Genomic DNA, 21,439 nt, shown 5'->3' on the forward strand with positions numbered 1-21,439 from the left:
ATTTACTCCTACTATGAGTGATTTATGTCCCAAATCAGCTCATATTGTGTGAAAATCAAACTTTTGGGCTGCGACTAATACCATACCGTCACAAAAGAGTAACAGTCAGCGACTAATTTGCCAATGTTTTTTATTATTCTTTTATTGGGGAAGTGTCTTGAAATTCTGTGACTTATTTGCTACGTTTTAGCCACTATTTTGCAACCATGTTTGCGACTATAAAGTGAGTAACACCTGAATTACCGACTACTCTGCGACCTTATTGCTACTCTCGATATTTTTGTATTTCAAATTTCATATTTTAGATGTATTTTCATCCTTAGTTATACATTTATACTTGTATTTGATTGAATTTAGTCACTAAAACTTTGTAAAGGTCTTAAATTTCAATGTTTACAATACAAACAGGCATATGTACCAAACCTATCTTAACTAATACATGTTACCCATGTAGAAGAATGTGTAGGACTTAAGGAAAATGTAAATCTGGTGTTTTAAATGGAGATCTTTACTAACTCTTCCTATTGTATATACTATTTACTCCTACTATGAGTGATTTATGTCCCAAATCAGCTCATATTGTGTGAAAATAAAACTTTTGGGCTGCGACTAATACCATACCGTCACAAAAGAGTAACAGTTAGCGACTAATTTACCAATGTTTTCTATTATTCTTTTACTGGGGAAGTGTCTTGAAATTCTGTTACTTATTTTCTACGTTTTAGCCACTATTTTGCAACCATGTTTGCGACTATAAAGCGAGTAACACCTGAATTACCGACTACTCTGCGACCTTATTGCTACTCTCGATATTTTTGTATTTCAAATTTCATATTTTAGATGTATTTTCATCCTTAGTTATACATTTATACTTGTATTTGATTGAATTTAGTCACTAAAACTTTGTAAAGGTCTTAAATTTCAATGTTTACAATACAAACAGGCATATGTACCAAACCTATCTTAACTAATATATGTTACCCATGTAGAAGAATGTGTAGGACTTAAGGAAAATGTAAATCTGGTGTTTTAAATGGAGATCTTTACTAACTCTTCCTATTGTATATACTATTTACTCCTACTATGAGTGATTTATGTCCCAAATCAGCTCATATTGTGTGAAAATAAAACTTTTGGGCTGCGACTAATACCATACCGTCACAAAAGAGTAACAGTTAGCGACTAATTTACCAATGTTTTCTATTATTCTTTTACTGGGGAAGTGTCTTGAAATTCTGTTACTTATTTTCTACGTTTTAGCCACTATTTTGCAACCATGTTTGCGACTATAAAGCGAGTAACACCTGAATTACCGACTACTCTGCGACCTTATTGCTACTCTCGATATTTTTGTATTTCAAATTTCATATTTTAGATGTATTTTCATCCTTAGTTATACATTTATACTTGTATTTGACTGAATTTAGTCACTAAAACTTTTTAAAGGTCTTAAATTTCAATGTTTAAAATACAAACATGCATATGTACCAAACCTATCTTAACTAATACATGTTACCCATGCGGAAGAATGTGTAGGACTTAAGAAAAATGTAAATCTTGTGTTTTAAATGGAGATCTTTACTAACTCTTCCTATTGTATATACTATTTACTCCTACTATGAGTGATTTATGTCCCAAATCAGCTCATATTGTGTGAAAATCAAACTTTTGGGTTGCGACTAATACCATACCGTCACAAAAGAGTAACAGTTTGGGACTACTTTGCTATTCTTCGTGCGACTGTTTTGTTACGGTGTTTTGGCGGTTTATGTTCCCACCACTAATTTAGTGAAACTAGTCTAATAATTTTGGCGTAATTTTTCCCCCAAATAAATTTGGTCTGCGAGTCTTTTGCGACTGAATAGCGACCTAGTATCGTTAATAACTAGTTAAACACTTAAAATGTTTTTACACTTCTTCTTTTCATTTCTTGTTCGATCTAAGGTTTTCGCAAAAACCTCTCTACTCTCAGACAAACCTATATGCTTCTCTCTCAATCTCTCAATCTCTCAATCGATTTCTCCTTCTCTCTCAATATCTCAATCGATTTCTCCTTCTCTCTCAATCTCTCAATCCTCAGAGGATTTCTCTCAGTCATATCCTTTCTCTAAATCTTTTTCTCCTTCTCTCTCAATTGTTTTCTGCATTATCGATCTAATGCCTCCTAAGGGTAAGGGTACTTCCAGCGGTCGCGGTGGCTTTGGTAAGGGTACTTCCAGCGGTCGCGGTGGCTTGGGTAAGGGATCTTCCAGCGGTCGTGGTGGCTTGGGTAATGGTTCTTCCAGCGGTCCCGGTGCCAGAACAGCCACCAGTGTCTGAATCTTCAATGGTCACAGATCCTCGTCTCATTCATCGAACCCTTCTGAACGGACACACTCGGCGACACAGTCTGCAAATCATTCACATCAAAGCTGTCCTTCACAGTTTCCACCGCCGATAAGGAGTCCATCGCCAACTTCAGATCCACCGTCGAGGACAAATCCATAGTTGAGTACACCTCCACCGCGGAGGATACTTACACCGCCTCTAATTCCTCAAAAACTGCATGTTCCTATTCCTCTTCCTCAACCTCAACCTCAACCGAAGCATTTTCCGGAGGAAGATAATGGCGAAGAAGAAGAGGACGAAGAGCAACAAAACCCTAATCCAAATGTCGATCACTACCAAGATCTGTTGGATGGTTTGCTAGCTCTTCCAGGACGAGAACATCTTCCACTCATGTTTGAGCATCCGATCCCTGGAGTCGAAACTCTTTGGTATAAAACTCTCTCCTTTTGTAAGTTTAGTTTAAAGTATACATGAATGTGATAAGTGTCTATAAGTGTAGGTCAATGCATGAATGTTTTCACTAGTTTGCGGTAATAGGTTCACTAATTGATTGTTGTTTGATGTTCAATAGTTTGATCATGTTCAGTAATCGGTTTTTGTTGATATTCAATAGTTTCAATAGGTTATAGGTTCATATTTCCAAGTAGAATTACTTAGTTAATGTAACAGATTTAACCGGCACAAAGGAAAGCTGTCTTGAGTCATTGGTGGAGTCTTTAGGAGGAAGTTTGATGGGCCTTACTACAGCTGGAAGGTTACTCCACAACACATTCAAGAGCGATATTTCAGGACATTTGCGATAAGTCAAATAATAGTTTTGTACTCTATATATATGAATTTGTATTGTTGCTAACTAAAATGTTTTGTGGGATTGTAGCGGAAGTATAATTGGGATGTTGGGATTACTGAGCTCGTTAAAGAAGGTTTCTTGACAATAGCCAAGAAAAGGATGAAAGACATTGTCAGTCAAGCTAAGAGGGGTGGTGTACAACCACCATGGATTGGTGATAAAATATGGCCGATTATGTGCGAATATTGGAACACCCCTAATGCCATTGAGAGGAGTGAGAATGCTTCGCAGTGCAGAAACTCTACTCGTGGAGGTCTTGGAGTGCACAAACACTTAGCTGGTCAGAAATCATATGTACAAATTCATCAAGAAATGGTACTACTTCTCTTTCCATCCACTTCATCTCAAAGTTTTTCTAATTTTACCATGATGTAATGTGTTTCACTATCATTGTAGGAGGAAGAGCTGGGGCATCCTGTATCACTGGTTGAAGTGTTTCTGATGGTACATTTGTGGATCAAAAAACCAAACAAGTTGTTGATGCTTATGAGAAGACCATAGAAGAGAGACAATCTGAAACGGACGATGATGGTCCAGATGGTTCAAAGAGTTCAACACATCAGACTCTTTCTCTTGATGAAAGAAATGAGATCTTCCTTCAAGTAATTATTTATGTCTTTTGTGTGTGATTTTACTTTGTCAATTTGGGTTTCTTAATGTTAATGATGATTGATGTTGATTTTGCGCTTAACAGTCTCTTGGTTTTCTTTAAAATTGTTTAATGAGCTATGCTTAGGAACCTAGAATATTTGATGTTGATTCTGCATTTCGTTTTCTGGTTTGTGCTGACTAGTGAATGTTTATATTTTGGTTTAGTGTACTCAAACAGATACCAAAGGCAACCCATTTGGCCTTGGATCACTTGTTGAGACACTAAAGAAAGGAAAAAGGAAAGAGAGTTATGCCAGCTCTTCTACAGCAACTCTTGCGGAGCTTCAAGATCAACTTCGGCGCAAGATTTCTGAAGTTGAGTTTGAGAATGCACTACATGATCAGGAACACCGAGAGTCTCAAGATGAGATCAAGAAGCTTCTCATCTTCATGAAAGAAAAAAATCCTGAATTCGCAACTTTTATGGGTTCTCTTCCTTCAGCCACTTAACCAGCTACCGCACCTGCAACCACCGCACAACCCACCACCGATGGAGGCACCACACCAGCCTCCAGTCCAGCTGCACAATCCAACGATAGAGGCACTAGACCAGCTGCCAATTCCCCTACCTCTAATACTTCTTCCAACTGAACTTTTAATTTCCTTTTCTTTAATTATGAACTTGCTTTTGAATACTGCTTCTTGGATGTTTAGGATGATAAGTTTACTTGTGTGGTACTTTAAATCATCTTTCCTTTTGATTATTAGCATTTGACATTCCCAAATTAATCAGATTTAGGATTGCTAAAACGTTACTGATTTGTGACCAAACCAATTTTAAAAATGTGACGATTTTGTTACTAAACCAATTCAAAAAATGTAGCCACTTCGCGACTAATCCAAATTACAAAAGCTTCAATCTTAGTGGCACAATAGTTACTAAAAACGAACTCCTTAGCAACTACAAAACCAGAGTCTTAACTTTGACATGGTTTGTAGAGTCACGAAATTGTCACTCACAATTCATGGCTAACATTAGCTACGAAATGGCCACAATCCATTAGTGACTAAAATAGCCATGAAGTTGTCACATTGTTTGTGTGGCTAAGTAGCCACATTTTGTCACCAAATAGTTCGTGATAATACAGCCACGAATTACAAAGTAGCAATTTAGTAACTGCACTATGTAAGCCACGATATTTGTTAGTGGCATAATTATGACAATATAGCCACTAATTTTATGAGCATTCGTGACAAAGATAATAGCTTTAAAAGCTACAAAAATAATCTTCTAGTTTCGTGGCTAATTATATATTTGCCAAAAAAAAAAAATAATTCCTAAAAACAAAAACCTGTAAAGAAAAGCGAAATTCACAAAACAAGAAATCCAAACAGTAATATTTTACATTACTGTAAGTAGTCTTATCTTACATTTTACCAAAAGACTTACTAAATAAAACTCTAATCATTTGAAGTTTGATATAAAGACCTAAGATTGCACATCAGGCAAGTTGCCTTGGTTTGAAGCTGCAGTGGGAGTAGCAGTTGTAGAAGCTGGAGCAGGAGCAGCTGTTGTAGAATCTGGAGCAGAAGCAGCAGTTTTAGATGGTGGAGCATGAGCATCAGTTATAGAAGTTGTTTCAAAAATCAAGAGCAGGAGCAGCAGCAGAGGGTTGTATAATTCCAAAGGACTGCATGATCAGATTAAGTGCTTGTCGTGTAATGCAACCAGCTCATCCATAACAGTTCCCATGTGAGAGAAACAAAATGAATATCAAACAATATTCAAAAGCAAACATATAATGCAACCAGACAAACTTAACAAATCATACAAGCTTAACCAATCAAACAAAAGAAAAGGAGAGCAAGACATTCCACCAATATGTACAGACCATAGAGCATGAGGCATAAAGAAAGATAAAAAGTGTTTTTAGAGAGTACCTTGAGATATTCTTTGTTCAACATAATAAGAGAAAGGAATAACACCAGATTTGGCCGTTTGGCTGAGGGGAGAACCATTTTCTGATATAATCTGTGCAGCAGCTTCCTCTACTTTGATTACAAGACACTCAGCAAGAGGATCAATGAAAGTTCCATTTTTGCGTGTGTGTGGCTTCCGCACAAGATCAGTGAAGGCTGGTGGTTCATCCAAACCATATTTAATCATCTACAAAAAACAAAGCGGAAATATTAGGACAAATATAAAAGTAAATAATAACATAAGGGAACACTTACCTTCTCATGCTCAATCTACAAAAAAAAACTTTGAGGACCTGCATAATGCTTGTGAATCCCTTTGCCATCAGGAATAGATAAGCGGCTTCCAGCAGCATTCTTGCTCTTCTTCTTTGATGGTTCTGCTGTGCAATACTATATTAGAGTGTCCCAATCAGCCTCTGAGTCAGCATCCATCTACGTTGCAGCTCTTGCAATTAGAAGCTCAAACAAATTTAGGTACTGTTAATACCAAGGCAAGTAAACAAATCCACAAATTTGAGTAAAATTTAAAACATAACAAAGCCAAGTTAATAATTCATAACTACAAATCCTAACCATCATAAACATGTTCTTAAGACAGTGAAATGATTAAGAGGTTATAAACTGTTACATGCTTATAGACAAATTTTACGATTAAAGTAAATACAGAAGTAAAGATTGAACATCATATAGCAACAGAGAACACGCAAATAACAAGCAAAAGCTATATAAACAGGTTTCACTAGGTACAATTTGAGAAACCAAGACCCTTGTAGTTAAAAAGGAAAGCTTGATTGTGATCCGCTTGTTTAAAAAATTTAAGTCGGTTCCTAAAGCGACCAGAAAAAGTGACGCCTTCTACTGGTTTGTATGTATTTGTGTATTTGTGCAAGCAGGTTTACCTAGGTCTAAAACGTATATGTATTTGTATTTTTGCTCAAAAATATGAGGATGGTAAATTCAGCTTTATGAGGATTCCAAAAACAACTTGAAGTATAAGAAATAATTTTAAATAAATAAAACTTGAATTTATCATTTTTCCAATATATACTTCTTATGGTAAGGAACACTTTGTAAGTGATCATCTCTTTTGATGCAAAAGATGTGAGAATTATGACGGGTTCTAAATTATGTCTTGAGAAACTCCTAAATAATAATGTAACATCATTTGTCCAACTACACTATAATAATTTAAATTAAGGTACCATTACAAAGACGCAAAAGTTACCAAAATACAACTATAAAAATGAATGTACAATTATACAACTAAGTACAACTATGTTTATATTTCACCAAAAAAATTCACTTTATTATTATCCCACTCAAATCAAGTCACAATTTAGCTATTAATAGTTACATGGCTATATAGCCGGATAATTTAGTATAGTAGCCACAAATATGCCACGAAAATATTTTGTGGCAGTCAGTTAGTCACAATTTAGCTACGTTAGTTTTCGTGGCTATATAGTCATCTACCTAATTCAGTGGAATAGCCACAAACTTCCCACGGAAATCTTTAGTGGTTAGTTTGAGTCACGATTTAGCCACGAATCTTGTTGTGTCTAGAGCAATACTTTCTTCCTACGAACGTTTTTGTGGCTAGTTGGTGACAAAAGTTGTCACATGCTATATTCGCGATTATTTCGTGGCTAAATAGTCACCAATGTGTTACGAATATTTTTAGTGGCTAATTCGTGACAACGAAATATTTAGTCACAATTTTTGGTGATAAAAACGTAGCTATAGGTTTTTCTTACTAGTGATCCATCCCTTCGCCCGTTCACCGTTGTTTAGATTTTCTCTCCTTCGTAGGTTTTGGATGGAGAAAGAAAAGTGAGAGGATCGCCAAAAAATGCCAGGTAGACTTGCTTATGTGTTGCTCAAGTCTCAAGATGTCTATTTCAGAAACGCTTCTCAGTTTAATGGACCAACTTTTGGAATTTTTATTTTTTTTTGGGCCTTAAAAACATGAGCAACCTTAAAAGAATCCCTTAGTGGACATGCTCTGAAGATATTCAAAGTATATGTGATGCCTTGCTAAAGCAGATATTCTTTACTAAAATAATAATAAATAGGAAAAAAGCATAAGAGAGAAAAGGAACATTTCTCCCGTAAGGAACTTGAGAGACAGTTTCTCACATATGTGTCAGTTTTCTATTGGTTTATTTATTAAAAAAATTATTTAATTAAAACATGATTTTGGACCAAAATTAAAGCGCAACCATATTTTTGACCGTAACGAGACTGTATCTGAACCGTAATCAGACCGTAACCGTAGAAAATAGTTTAAAACCGTAACCGTTAACCATAAATATATGGTTAAATTATATTAACCATAACCGTTAATCAACCGTAACCATATCACAACCGTTGGTTAACCGCATAGTTAAACCGTAATTTGTTAACCTTAACTGTTTCAAAAACATAATAAAATATACTAATTCCCCCATATAGTAATAGAGAAACACTCTCACAAAAAAGTTGAGGGTCGCACTTATATAGCTCTTGTACCTTTCTAATAAATACCCTTACTTCTCACTGTTATTTACATAAATATGCCACTCCAATATTATGAGCCAATGTTTTTTTATTAATTTTTAAAAATGAAAGATTTAATCAACTATTAAATCTAAAAATGTATTTAATTATCATTTTTATAACCTATTTACTTATTAAAAGTAAATTACATTTTACAAACAAGAAAAAATTATTCATTTATTTATCACTTTTATCATTTTTCTCATAGCATTTTTAAACTTAGAATTAGTTTAAATTAAATCCATCAGTTTAAAAATATTGCTTTATCTATTTAATGTTATAGTGATATTGATAATAATGTGAAACATAAAATATCTGAATTTGATTTTTAGAAAAACAAAAAGACATCAAAACTTTCTACACCACCTTAAAATTCTTTTCCAAGTTCAAATATTTCACGGGAGAAATGTATTTTACAAAAAATAAACGCAAATTTGAATAAGTGATAAAAACTTTACTTACATATTTTGTTTTATACAAACAAATCTTAAATCTCAAATATTATTTAAATCTATTTATCCCGCACATAGTGCGGGTTGGTACCTAGTAGTTATTTATTTAATATGAATTATATGATATAAAGAAATATGAGTACATTAATAGAACATATTAATTATAAATAAATAATATCAATTATATTATATCATCAAATAATATCAACTATATCATATTATCAAATAATCGTAACCGTATATAATTGTAACCACTTCAACCAGAACCGTATTTAACCGTAACCGTTTAACTGTTTATTAAACGATTATGGTTAAAGTTACATAAAATTTCTAATCATAACCGGTGTTTAATTAATCATAACAGTGATAACTAGAACCGTGGTCATGCCTACTCTCAGCCTTTCCACCGTTGGTCATACTGTAAGAGACCCAAACACTCGAATGCCAAATGGTCTGCCACTTTCTCTATCTTTCAAAGTATATGCGATGGAGGTGGTGTAAGACTAAAAAATGTAAATACAAAATTAAATTATGTTGCTTCCTATAATACTAGATTAGGACCCGCCTGATGTGCGGGTTTATAATTTTTAAAATAAAATTAAATTTATCAAAAATTGTTTTAGTAAGTAAATAGATACACTGAGGTGTCCAATGTGATATTTGATGTAAAAGATGCGACTCTACGGTTGAAACTATTAATCACGTTTTTCTTTTGAATGTCCTCGTTTGTGTGAAGTTTGAGATTTATCTCTGACTCCGGTCTTGTCAGAGGGTTTACCATATGAGTCGGTGTATTCGAAGTTGGATTTTGTTTTCTGGAGGGACGCCTCTCAACAGGGTGATCGTGATCAACTTTTTCAATTACCATGGATTTTATGAACAATCTGGAAGGCCATAAAAAAAATCAAGGTTAAGAGATAGAGACGAATGATATAATAACTCAGACTTTGGGCGATAATTTAGCCTGGGAATAGGCGTTCTCTTTTACGGCAGTCATGTCAGCTCCATCTTCGTTCAGATGTCCAGGTTTCTTCACCTCATTGTCAGATTGATGGTTCTTGTAAAGCAAACAATGTGCATTCATGATTGGGCTGGTGATGTTGTGTTAGTGAGGAGCGAACCTTATTGTTGGGGGCCAAATGTCTAAAACATAGCCCCTCCCCCAGCATTCGGAGTTAAAAACGTTGTTGTGGGCCATTGAGCGGATACGTGTTGAAGGGATCGCTTGTCAACGTTTTGAGACTGATTTTGCTGAGTTACTCACTATGGTGCAGTCTACTGAATATTGGCTGTCCTTCTCCAACTTGCTTGATGAGTTTAACTAGCTAGAGTCTTTCCCAATATTCTCCATCTCTTAGATCCCGCGTGCATCAAATACGAAGGCGGATTTTCTTGCTCGTGCTTCGGGTTCTTTTATCTCTAAAGTTTCTTTAGTAAATCATTTCCCTCCGGTTTGGACAGGTAACCGAGAAATTTCCTTTTAATTGTTTGATTGAAAAAAAACAGTAAATAGATACACTTTTAGTTAAAGAAAATATATATAGATGAGTTCAAAGTTATTAAAATAAAATTAAATTTAACAAAGAATATATATGTAGTTCTTTTCGTAAGTAAAAACAATATATAAAAGTAAAGAGATAAACCTTTAATTATAGAAAATAGTTGTGTGTTTTTTTTTTGCTATAATATACTAATGTATATCCATTTACAAATCTACTATCTACATCACCACTAAAAGTGTATTTGCACACACAAACATATTTTACTATTAAAATATATTCTTTAATATTTATTACTACCATCAAATTGTTTTTATGAACACATTAAAGAATATATTATATGTCTCTTTACTTTAACATTTGTGTAGTTACAAAAACGCATATGTTAATGTTACATACTCTTATCTTATATATTACAATAGCAATCTTTTTGAATAAATTATTTGATTGGTGAAAAAAATATGAGACAATCTTTTATTTTTTTATGTTTTTTTTCAACAATATTTTTCTTTGTGTAAAGGTGAGTATTTACATTTTTTTAGAAACAGTAATTAATTGTATATTTTCACAATCAACTTTTTTCTTATATAAAAAGTAATATTTTTTCTTGTAAAATTAGCAACTTAAAATTAAAATAAGTAAACAATATTATAATTTCAAATTTTATGATATATATATAATTTCCTTATAATGATTTTTTCTAAATTTTAAAACTGTTTAAATATTTTAAATAAAATTAGGTTTCCTTTTCTCTATTTTACTTTTATATAAAACCTTTCTATGGTAGGTTTTGAATTTTTACATTTTTATTTTTTACAATTTTAATAAATTTAAAATTGACATGTGTCAACATCTGAATGATACAGTTGAAACATGTCACGATCTTATTAATTAGTAATTTTGACATCAAACTTTATATAATAAGATGGTTTCTAATTACTGTATTTTTAAAATATTCATCTTGACATTGACACATACCATAACGTATATCTAATATGGTTACACGAACTAGTACATGCTCACTCGCAACTTAAATAACATCTTGATTAATGTTTTCTAGTCAAGTCTCTGTTCAAAAACGCTTGAACCAAAAATTGGCTCCTCGTTACTTTGAACCATTTCGAATTATTAAGAAATTAAGCGCTGTAAGTTACAAATTGGCATTACCAGCCACAGCTAAGATTCATCCCGTGTTCCACATTTCTCAACTAAAACAGGTGGATGGGAAACATGAAACTAGTCTGGAAATTCCTGAAGATTTGGTAGTGGCTGATGATGGTTATGTTCCCCTGGATATACTTGACACTCGCCCAGGAAATAGTCCAGAAGAACCGCAGATTCTGGTTGAATGGGAAGGAAGGGCCAAGGAAGAGGCGACTTGGCTAGACCTATCGGACTTTTTAGGACAGTTCTCTGACTCCAGCCTTGTGGACAAGGCTGTTTCACTGGCGGGTGGCAATGTTACAAATGCTTCTAGAAGTCCTAAACCATGGATTGTTTATTCCCGTAAGAAGAATAGGAATAATCAAGAACAAGCCAACCTGTGAATTGGAAATCGATCTATGTTTCTATTTTAGTGATTTAGGAAGTTACCTATAATTTACTTTTTACTTATTGCTAGTTTAGGTTTTATTATAAATATGGATGCAGTCTCGTATGAGAGTGGCATCCAAGCAATTGAGAGCTTTGGAGGTTTTATCGGATTATTCCGAGGGAGAGAATTGTTCTCTTTGGGTTTTGTTTTTCTTGTTCTTGACTTTTGAATCTTAATAAAGAAGGTTGAGAGTTTTACTTTTGGTTCGTGATAGTTGTTCTCTGACATTTCTTGCCAAGAAAACACATAACAAAGCTCTTTCCATATATATTATTATCGACGAAGAAACTTGTAGAATTGTTACTAAGTAACATGGGGAAGTTACGTATTGAGACAGTCATTAAGTTAATCCACACCACATTGGCTCCATCATCCCCATTACGGATTTTATCTTTTTATCACCCAAATCTCAATCTTTCCTGTTTTTTTGGATTGTTCTAACACTGAAAACCGATCTCCCTTGTAAATCGAGAGGATACGAATATGAGTAGTACTTTTTCTCCCCTTACACGGTAGAACACAAAAGGTCTTTTTTATCTCTTTCAAAAAATCGAGCATTTGGACGTAATACTGACCAGTTTCGGGATAGGTATAAGCTGTCCAGTACAAATTTCCATTTAGGAAGACCCTAGCATTATTGTATTGGCCCCCAAATAAAAGAAAAATATTTATATTCATCCCCTCCCTTCTCAACTAATCAGAATGTTTTATTTAATATTTTATTTACCAATCAGAATGTTCTATCTAATATTTTATTTAAAAAATAAATCAAAATTAAGTTAAAAAGCAAAACAAATTAAACAAACAAATTATGTATACTTTTATTTAAAGAAAGTTAAATATTGGTTTGGTTTAAATTTTACAATTAAACGAGGTTATATATCGGTTTGAGTTTATAAATGAGAATTATAGGGTTTAGATTTTATAATTAAAACAAAATTATATGTCGGTTTGAGTTTACAAATAAGGTGGTTAGAGTTTTGATTTTACAATTAGAACAAAATTATATATCGGTTTGGGTTTACAAATGAGATGGTTAGGGTTTAGATTTTACAATTAAAACGAAATTATATGTCGCTTTGGGTTTACAAATGAGGTGTCTAGGGTTTAGATTTTACAATTAGAACAAAATTATATTTCGGTTTGGGTTTACAAATGAGATGGTTAGAGTTTAGATTTTACAATTAGAACAAAATTATATTTCGGTTTGAGTTTACAAATGAGATGGTTAGGGTTTAGATTATACAATTAAAAAAAAATTATAGGTCGGTTTAGGTTTACAAATGGGGTGGTTAGGATTTAGATTTTACAATTAGAACGAAATTATATATTAGTTTGGGTTTACAAATGAGATGGTTAGGATTTAGATTTTACAATTATAACGAAATTATGTGTCGGTTTGGGTTTATAAAATAACGGTTTAAGTATTTAATTTTATAATAATGTATACAAATTTTATTTCCTTATTTTAGAAGGGGGTGAATGAAGAAGTTCATCCTAGGAGTGAACCCAAGTATTGTTCCACAGAAAATCAAAAATCATAATTAATAGAGTATTCAATAAAGGCAATTTTGATCTTTTATGTTAACTTTCAACCAGAGAAATCAGTTGCCCCTACTTTCATTGCCAACTTAGTTGTGAAATTAGTAGATGTGCGACAGTAGAATCAGTAATGCTCACCCACATAGCCAGAAGGCGCAGAGTGGACGTCCTAAACCAGGTGGAAACAGCAATCGCTACCGTAAAATCAAAACAGAAGCCGCACATTTCAGACGTACACCTCCGGAAATGGAAAACAGGGTTCAAACCAAAGTTCTCGACTCGTGATACTTGGACTCAACTGCGTATGGCGAAACCATTTTGTCCTTGGGAAAAGGGCGTATGGTTCTCACAGGCTACGCCAAAATTTGCCTTCATAACATGGTTGGGAATGCTTAATAGACTCTCTACAGGTGATCGTATGCTACGGTGGAACAGAAATGTTGATTCCTCCTACTCCTTCTGTACTGAACCGCTGGAAACAAGAAACCACATCTTCTTCCAGTGTTCATATTCACTCCAGGTCTGGAGTAAGCTAACTACTGGATTTCTTGGCACTCACTCGACAGCGGAATGGGATACACTCTCGACACTCATCTCTGACACTACCCTAGATAAAACTTCTCTGCTGTTTTTGCGATACTCCTTCCAGGCAATGGTACACTCAATCTGGCAGGAGCGTAACAACCGCAGGCACGACGAAAAATCCCTTTTAGCTCAGTGCCTTGGTAAACGGCTAGACAGGACAATTCGAAACAAGCTCCTCCTCCTTTTAAATTCAGGCCACCATAACTACACATATATCCTTATAAGCTGATTTTCTACGAGAACTTAAGTTTATTTTCCATGTATTAAAGCTTTAAAATTCGGAAACGTTACACTTGATGTAAAGAAATTTTTTATTTTTTATGAATAAAATTTTACATTCATTCAAAAAAAAAATAGTAGACGTATATATTTTTTTCGGTTTTTTTATCAAGTATCTGAAATATAAAATAAAATTTTAAATATTTTCGTTTATAAATTAAATAAAAAAATAAATATTTTATATTTTGATTAGTTTTTCTATCATTTATTATTTGGGAAACAAAAGAAAAGATTTAGAAATATTTTCATATATTCATATATATTTCTTTTATTTTTATATATTGTATTTTTTCCTTTTTAAAAAATTCTTAATATATAAAATACTTTTAGATTTTAAAAATGTTAACTAATGAGATGGCTAACTATGATTGTTTGTTTAAAATCATACATGAACGGTCTTAGAAACATATAGCTTCAATATTTATATAGTATAGCTTTATTAAAATTGAAATTACTACAAGAAAATAATCTATTTCTAAGGAAGCAAATTGGTGGTATTCTTAGGAAGAGACTTTTTTCTATTGGATTTCCGAAGAAAAACTAGTCTTCAAAAAACAAAAATTCATTGAAAAATTATCGGAAATTTGAACTCTCTGTTTGTCCAAACCACCGACAAAAGACTCTAAGGTGGCGGTCCCATGCCTACCAAGCAAACCACACTCAGAGCTAACCCCCACTTCCAGATCTGACAGCGGAGGAAACAAATTGCGGCGCTCATAGAATCTAGTTACTTAAGCCAAACTCTAGAGACCATAACCTGCATCTACCTCCAACTAACCCGCTAAACAAAGCAGCAAAACCAACCATTCCTTCCATCGACTTCCACCGCAAGCCGCCTATTTGGATGAAAGAGTTGCGAGAAGACACCACCAAGAACCTCTGGTATCTTCTACCAAAAGTAAACTTAGCAACAGATCTCCTCGACCATCAAAAAAAATCCACACTGCCACAACTGCAACGAATGGAGGAATTCCTATAATATGGTTTTACTGTATTTTTTAAAGATTCATCTTGAAACTGACAAATACCGTAATGTATATCTAATATGGTTACACGAACTGGTACATGCTCTGTGGCAACTTAAATAACACCTTGATTGATGTTTTTTTAGTCGAGGCCTCGAGGGGGCAACCTTCAGACCTTTTGAACATGGAAATCACTGGAATACATTCAACTATGAAATTTGTGTGTAAAGGTCGTAACCTTGTGTGATTCTAGTGAAGAGTCCCATTTTGCAGTAACTTTTTCCTTTTAGAAGCTCTGTATATCTTGTTTCACAATCTTTTTATACTTTGTATTATAGAATTTTTGTTTTTTCATCTAGTGAAGAGTCCCATTTTTTTGTCTTTTTTTTTTGTCACAATCTTTTTTTTGTCAAAAAAAAATAATAATAAAAAATACTTCTCTTTATGTTTGGTAATAATTTTTTATTTTTTATATTCGTAAGACTTATATAAATGTACCTATTGAACCAAAATAATATTATGTTTTATTTATATCTTCCAGAACTGTAAATGTCATCATCAGCTATGTCAAACTCTATACTTATTAGGTGATTAATTATTCTCTGGATTTAATCTTTATTTTCTTTCTTAATTCTCTCTATGCATACATAAATATAAGACACTATTCTTTGGTTGAAAAAAATTGAGGTTGGATGCCTGCAGGCTGCAGGGGCTTAAGCAAGCGAGCTAGGCTATGCTGCATATACATCGATCGGAAGTTCTAAACCCATTTACAAAGATGCCTTATGGTGTTCTGTTAGGTGGAAGCTTGGATGTATCTATCCGTTCTTTGATGAGCTAAGAGAGACCCAAACACTCGACTGCCAAATGGCCGGCCACTTCCTCCACTTTTCACGTTTAAACTGCTATAATTCAAATATAATTCGATCTGTGTCCTTCTTGATCAGATCTTATGATGTAAAGTGTTCCATAAATTGAGTTACACTTTGTGTCCTACAGAACTCTCTGGCATCCCTCCTGAAACCCTGGAACGCCTTGTTCCTAAACATGCCCGTAATTAAGCAGAACCACTTGATGGAATTACACTACACTCATAATTCGTAAGAGTCTCTTCAATGTTTTTTTATGCACAACACATTGGTGTTCTCTTCTTCTCTGTAAGCTATAATATATAAACAGGAAAATTAGTAAGGCTTTTGATAAGGTCGAATGGCCGTTTATTGAGGTAGTTATGAAGCGGATGGGATTCTCTGAAGTCTGGTGTAATTGGATCATGAAGTGCATCACAACTATCTCATACTCGGGGCTCATCAATGGACAGCCAGTTGGACAGATCATGCCTCAACCTGGCATACGTCAAGGTGACCCTATTTCACCTTATATTTATCTATTATGCACAGAATCTTTGTCTGCTCTAATTTAAGAAAATATCCAAAAGCAAAGGCTTCATGGTTTTAAGGCAAGCAGAAACGGTCCTGCAATATCTCATTTGCTTTTTGCAGATGATTCCCTTATGTTCTGCAGAGCCTCGGTGGATGAATGCACAACTCTCCTACATGTACTGCAACAATATGAGAAAGCTTCAGGTCAGAGTGTAAACTTTTACAAATTGGCTATCACTTTTGGTAAAGGCATTGACTCGGAAACACGGAAGGAACTTAGTACTATTCTGAAAATATATAAAACGGAAGGCTTTGGCCGCTATTTGGGTTTACCTGAGTTTATTGGCAGAAATAAGGCAAATGCTTTCTCGTATTTAGCTCAAAGAGTTGATCAAAAAATAGACAGTTGGTACACTAAACTACTATCTCCTGCAGGCAAGGAGATTCTCCTGAAGTCAGTAATCACAACAATTCCAACATACAGTATGTCATGTTTCCTCCTCCCCACCAGAATAACAAGCCAGATCACAAAAGCAATGAGACACTTCTGGTGGTCCAACACTAAGGACAGGCACAAAATCCCTTGGATGGCATGGAATAAAATCACTGACCCAAAAGATATTGGAGGATTGGCAATCAGAGATCTCAAAGATATCAGTTTAGCACTGCTTGCTAAGCAAAGCTGGCGGATCCTCCAGCAACAAACCTCTCTCATGGCAAGAGTGTTCAAAGCAAAATACTATCCAAAGCAGACCCTGCTAACATCAAAGTGCAAAAAGAATTCCAGCTATGCTTGGAAAAGTATTTCTCAGGGTATACATCTAATTTCCCAAGTTTTTAAATATATAGTTGGAAATGGAAAACAAATTCATGCTTGGCAGGATCCGTGGCTTCCCTCTAGCCCCCCAAGACCAGCAAGAGGACCTGGTGCTTTTACATATCCTAATTTGAAAGTCAGTGACTTGCTTTTCCAAGGAAGTTGGAATGAAGATTTGATTCAAAACATCATCCATCCAAGCGACATTCCCTATATTAGAAGCTTACGACCTTCTATAACAGGAGCAGATGATACAATAGCTTGGATCCAAACAAAGAGTGGGCACTACTCAGTCAAATCAGGTTATCACATTCAGCGTAAGCTTTCTCATAATACATTCACAAATCATAATACTTCGCACAATACCGCTGAGGCTACATCTTTTACAAAGGTCTGGAAATGTGATATACCTTAGAAACTTAAACATTTCTGGTGGCGCTGTCTTCACAATGCACTGCCAACTGCAGAAAATTTAAAGAAGAGAAAATTGCTGATTGATGATACTTGCCAGAGGTGTGGTGAAGCCCCAGAAAACCTCAATCACCTTCTTTTCCACTGCAGGCTAAGCAAGGAGATTTGGAACCTTACACCACATAATCAGGGAACAGGGTCAATTTTTTCCTCGCATTCTCTCAATCAGAACATAGATGAATTGCTGAATATCCGTAAAAACCAAAAAAAGGATGTAAGTTTATTCCCTTTTATTGGTTGGAGAATTTGGAAGATGAGGAATGACTTGATATTTAATAATAAGAAATGGTCTATCCCTGATACTATAAACAAAGCTCTCCTTGACTTACAGAAATGGAAAGAAAGCATGGAAGCTGGCAAAGAAGATACGCAAGCACAACAAACTTGGGGGTTAGAGAAGCATCAGTTATTGGCACAGCCTACATCTGCAATTTCTATCATACAGGGTGCCAAAGAATACTGTTGATTTGTTGATGGCTCATGGAACTCGCCAAATGATACTGCAGGAATTGCTTGGGTCTTATACAATAACCGTACACAGTTAGTATTGCGAGGTATGGCGTCAATCAGCCCAATGAGCACACCCCTTGAAGTAGAAGCTGAAGCATTAAAATGGGCAGTTTTTCATCTCAATAGACTGGGCTATAACAATGTCATGTTTTGTGGAGATGCTGAAACCTTGTATAAGAGACTATCTTACATCTCCAAATTCAGTTACAAAGTCCAACCCAGTGACCAGTCTCTCATAGCAACCCAATTGATGGACATTGCCAACATTGCTTCCTCCTATGAAACTATAAGTTTCGTTAAAATTTCACGATCTGTAAACGGGGTAGCAGATGGTCTAGCAAAATATGCTAGGATAAGGAAGTCAGATTTTGTAATCTCATGGAACATTGTATGTTGATCGTTATGTTGAATACAAAGTTTGTTGCCGACAAAAAAAAAAAAAAAAAAAAAAAAAAAAACAGGAATCAGTGACAGAGAAACGACTTTGTATATCTTCCCATGCTAAGGGCATCATTATAGGGGGAACTATTTTGGGTGTTCTTAGAGTAAAAATATTGTGAAAATATTGTAAAATCATTAGTTAAGATCTTTTGTTAAGAAGTTAGTTATTGGGAGAACATGTTTAAGATCATAAGATTTAATAATATAATATTGTTAAACATATTACAATTAATTAAAGCACATAAACATTTTATTTAATTAATACATTGTTTAATGTCCAAATTTATTCCATATATTCTCAATCAAATCCTCCTTTAATTTCTGATGTGCTTGTCTATCACGAATTATTGTATGACCATCACCTAAACCTTCAAGATTTGAAGGCATATTTACTGAAAACGTAAGATCCGGAGTAGTTCCGGTTCCATCTTCTTGTTGGAATTCTTGTTCGTCATAGAGTGTGTATGAATCTCGTTCATCTTCGACAATCATATTATGGAGTATGAGACATGCTCTCATAATATATGCAATTTTACCCTTTGACCATAAAAGAGATGGATTTTTAATCATGGCGAATCTAGATTGCAGGACTCCAAATGCACGCTCAACATCTTTTTGTGCATCTTCTTGTCGTTCTGCAAACAAACGATGTTTCGGGTGTTGTGGTTGTGGGATGGATTTAACAAATGTCGCCCATTCGGGGTAAATACCATCCATCAGATAGTAAGCCAAATTATACTCATTTCCGTTGACATAGTACGTAACTTCGGGAGCTCGACCGTAAATAATGTTATTAAATACTGGTGATTGATCAAGAACATTTAAATTGTTACAAGTACCTGGAGCTCCAAAAAATGCGTGCCATATCCAGAGATCTTGTGAAGCTACCGCCTCCAAAACAATTGTTGGTTTACTGGTGCCTCGTGAATAAATTCCTTTCCAAACGGTTGGGCAATTTTTCCACTTCCAATGCATACAGTCGATGCTTCCAACCATCCCGGAAAAACCCCGCTGCTCTCCGTAAAAGAGTAGCCTTTGAAGATCCGCTTGTGAGGGTCGGCGTAGGTATTCAGTGCCAAACAAGTCAACTATTCCGACGACAAAATGTTCCAAACATTTACGAGAAGTCGATTCAGCAAGACGTAAATATTCGTCAACCGAGTCCGCCCCAGTCCCATATGCTAATAGTCGAATTGCTGTCGTACATTGTTGTAGCAGTGATAAACCATTCCGGAAGGTTGCATCCTTTTTTGGTTTAAAATATGTAACTTCTTCACTGAGACGATTCACAATACGCAAGAACAATGACTTGTTCATTCGAAACCGTCAGCGAAATTGCCTCTCCGGGTAAGTCGGATTATCACTAAAATAATTGTTCCACAAACGTTCGTGCCCATCTTCCCGTTGTCTATCGATATATTTACGTGTATTCCTTTCCGCCGGAATTTCCTCTTCAGCAGCTTCAAATTGATGCTCTTGAAAAAATTGGTTAAAACTATCATTATTTGGATCATAATGGTAGTGAAAATTGTTGGAAGAAGATGCCATAAGATGAACAAGAGAAGGAAATATTTGTTTTGGGTGAGAAGGAAATGTTTGTTTTGGGTGAGAGAAGGAAATGTTTGTTTTTGGTGAGAGAAGGAAATGTTTGTGTTTGTTGAGAAAATAAAATGTTTGTGTTTGTTGAGAGAATAAAATGTTTGTGTTTGTTGAGAGAAGCAAATGTTTGTTTTTGTTGAAATAAAACCTTGTGCTCTTCTCATATATATAGAGTGATCATCAACTCTTGTGAAACATCAATGTTTGTGATACATAAACTCTCGTGACTTTGTTAAAATTTGACTTTAAAACTAAAATCCAAAAAAGCTTACAACAAAGCTTACAATCAATCCGATCACGGGTTCACCATCCCGGGTACATACCAAAGAAGCCTAAACAAAGCTTACAATCAAGCCTAAACAAAAATCCAAACAAGCCGATCACGGGTTCACTAGTCTTTGCCTACAATCATACAAGTCACGGGTACATACCAAAAAGCTTACAATCATACCGAAGCCTAAACAAATTTACTTACCTACCATGAAAAGTACCACTACCATAACCATCATACCGAAGCAAACAACAACTACCAATTGAGGGGCCATTTGAAAGAATGGTTTCTTCTCTCGTCCTTCAGTAAGAAGCCTCTCCAGATTCACCAACCTCTGATCTGACTGGTTTTGATGGTCCTTGAGATGGATCAGTTGGTCCTTGAGCTGTATCAGTTGGTCCTTGAGCTGGTTCAATTGTGTCTCATAATCAGGTAGTGGTTGAGCTTCACGGCTCCATAGACTTCTGAATCCAATCGCAGTTGATGGTTGCGGAGGATAGTAACAGGTCTCAGCCTCCTCTTCTGAATCAGAACTATAGTCTAATGGGCTGTTTATACCATAGTCGTATAGTTGTTCCATGACTTCTTCAACCTGACCAGATGACCAGATGATAAAAGGTTAGATGGTGAGACATACAAACCAAAACAAATAGACACTAAATTCACAACAACTCAGTTACAAGAAATAAACCTAATCAAACATCCGACACCACAAAAGAATTCAGAGAAACTCATTACACAATCAAAC

General features: G+C 34.8%; 2 pseudogenes; both read left to right on the top strand.

Moving 5' to 3' along the window:
* The first annotated feature begins 2,157 nt into the window (after positions 1 to 2,157).
* Positions 2,158 to 4,279, top strand: LOC147941140 (uncharacterized; annotated as a pseudogene).
* A 9,200-nt stretch (positions 4,280 to 13,479) lies between these two features.
* LOC147941141 (uncharacterized) lies at positions 13,480 to 18,777 on the top strand (annotated as a pseudogene).
* Positions 18,778 to 21,439: the final 2,662 nt, after the last annotated feature.

The sequence above is a fragment of the Camelina sativa genome, chromosome 7 (assembly GCF_030686135.1).
Source record: "Camelina sativa cultivar CO46 ecotype springtype chromosome 7, ASM3068613v1".
NCBI classification, from domain to species: Eukaryota; Viridiplantae; Streptophyta; class Magnoliopsida; order Brassicales; family Brassicaceae; genus Camelina; species Camelina sativa.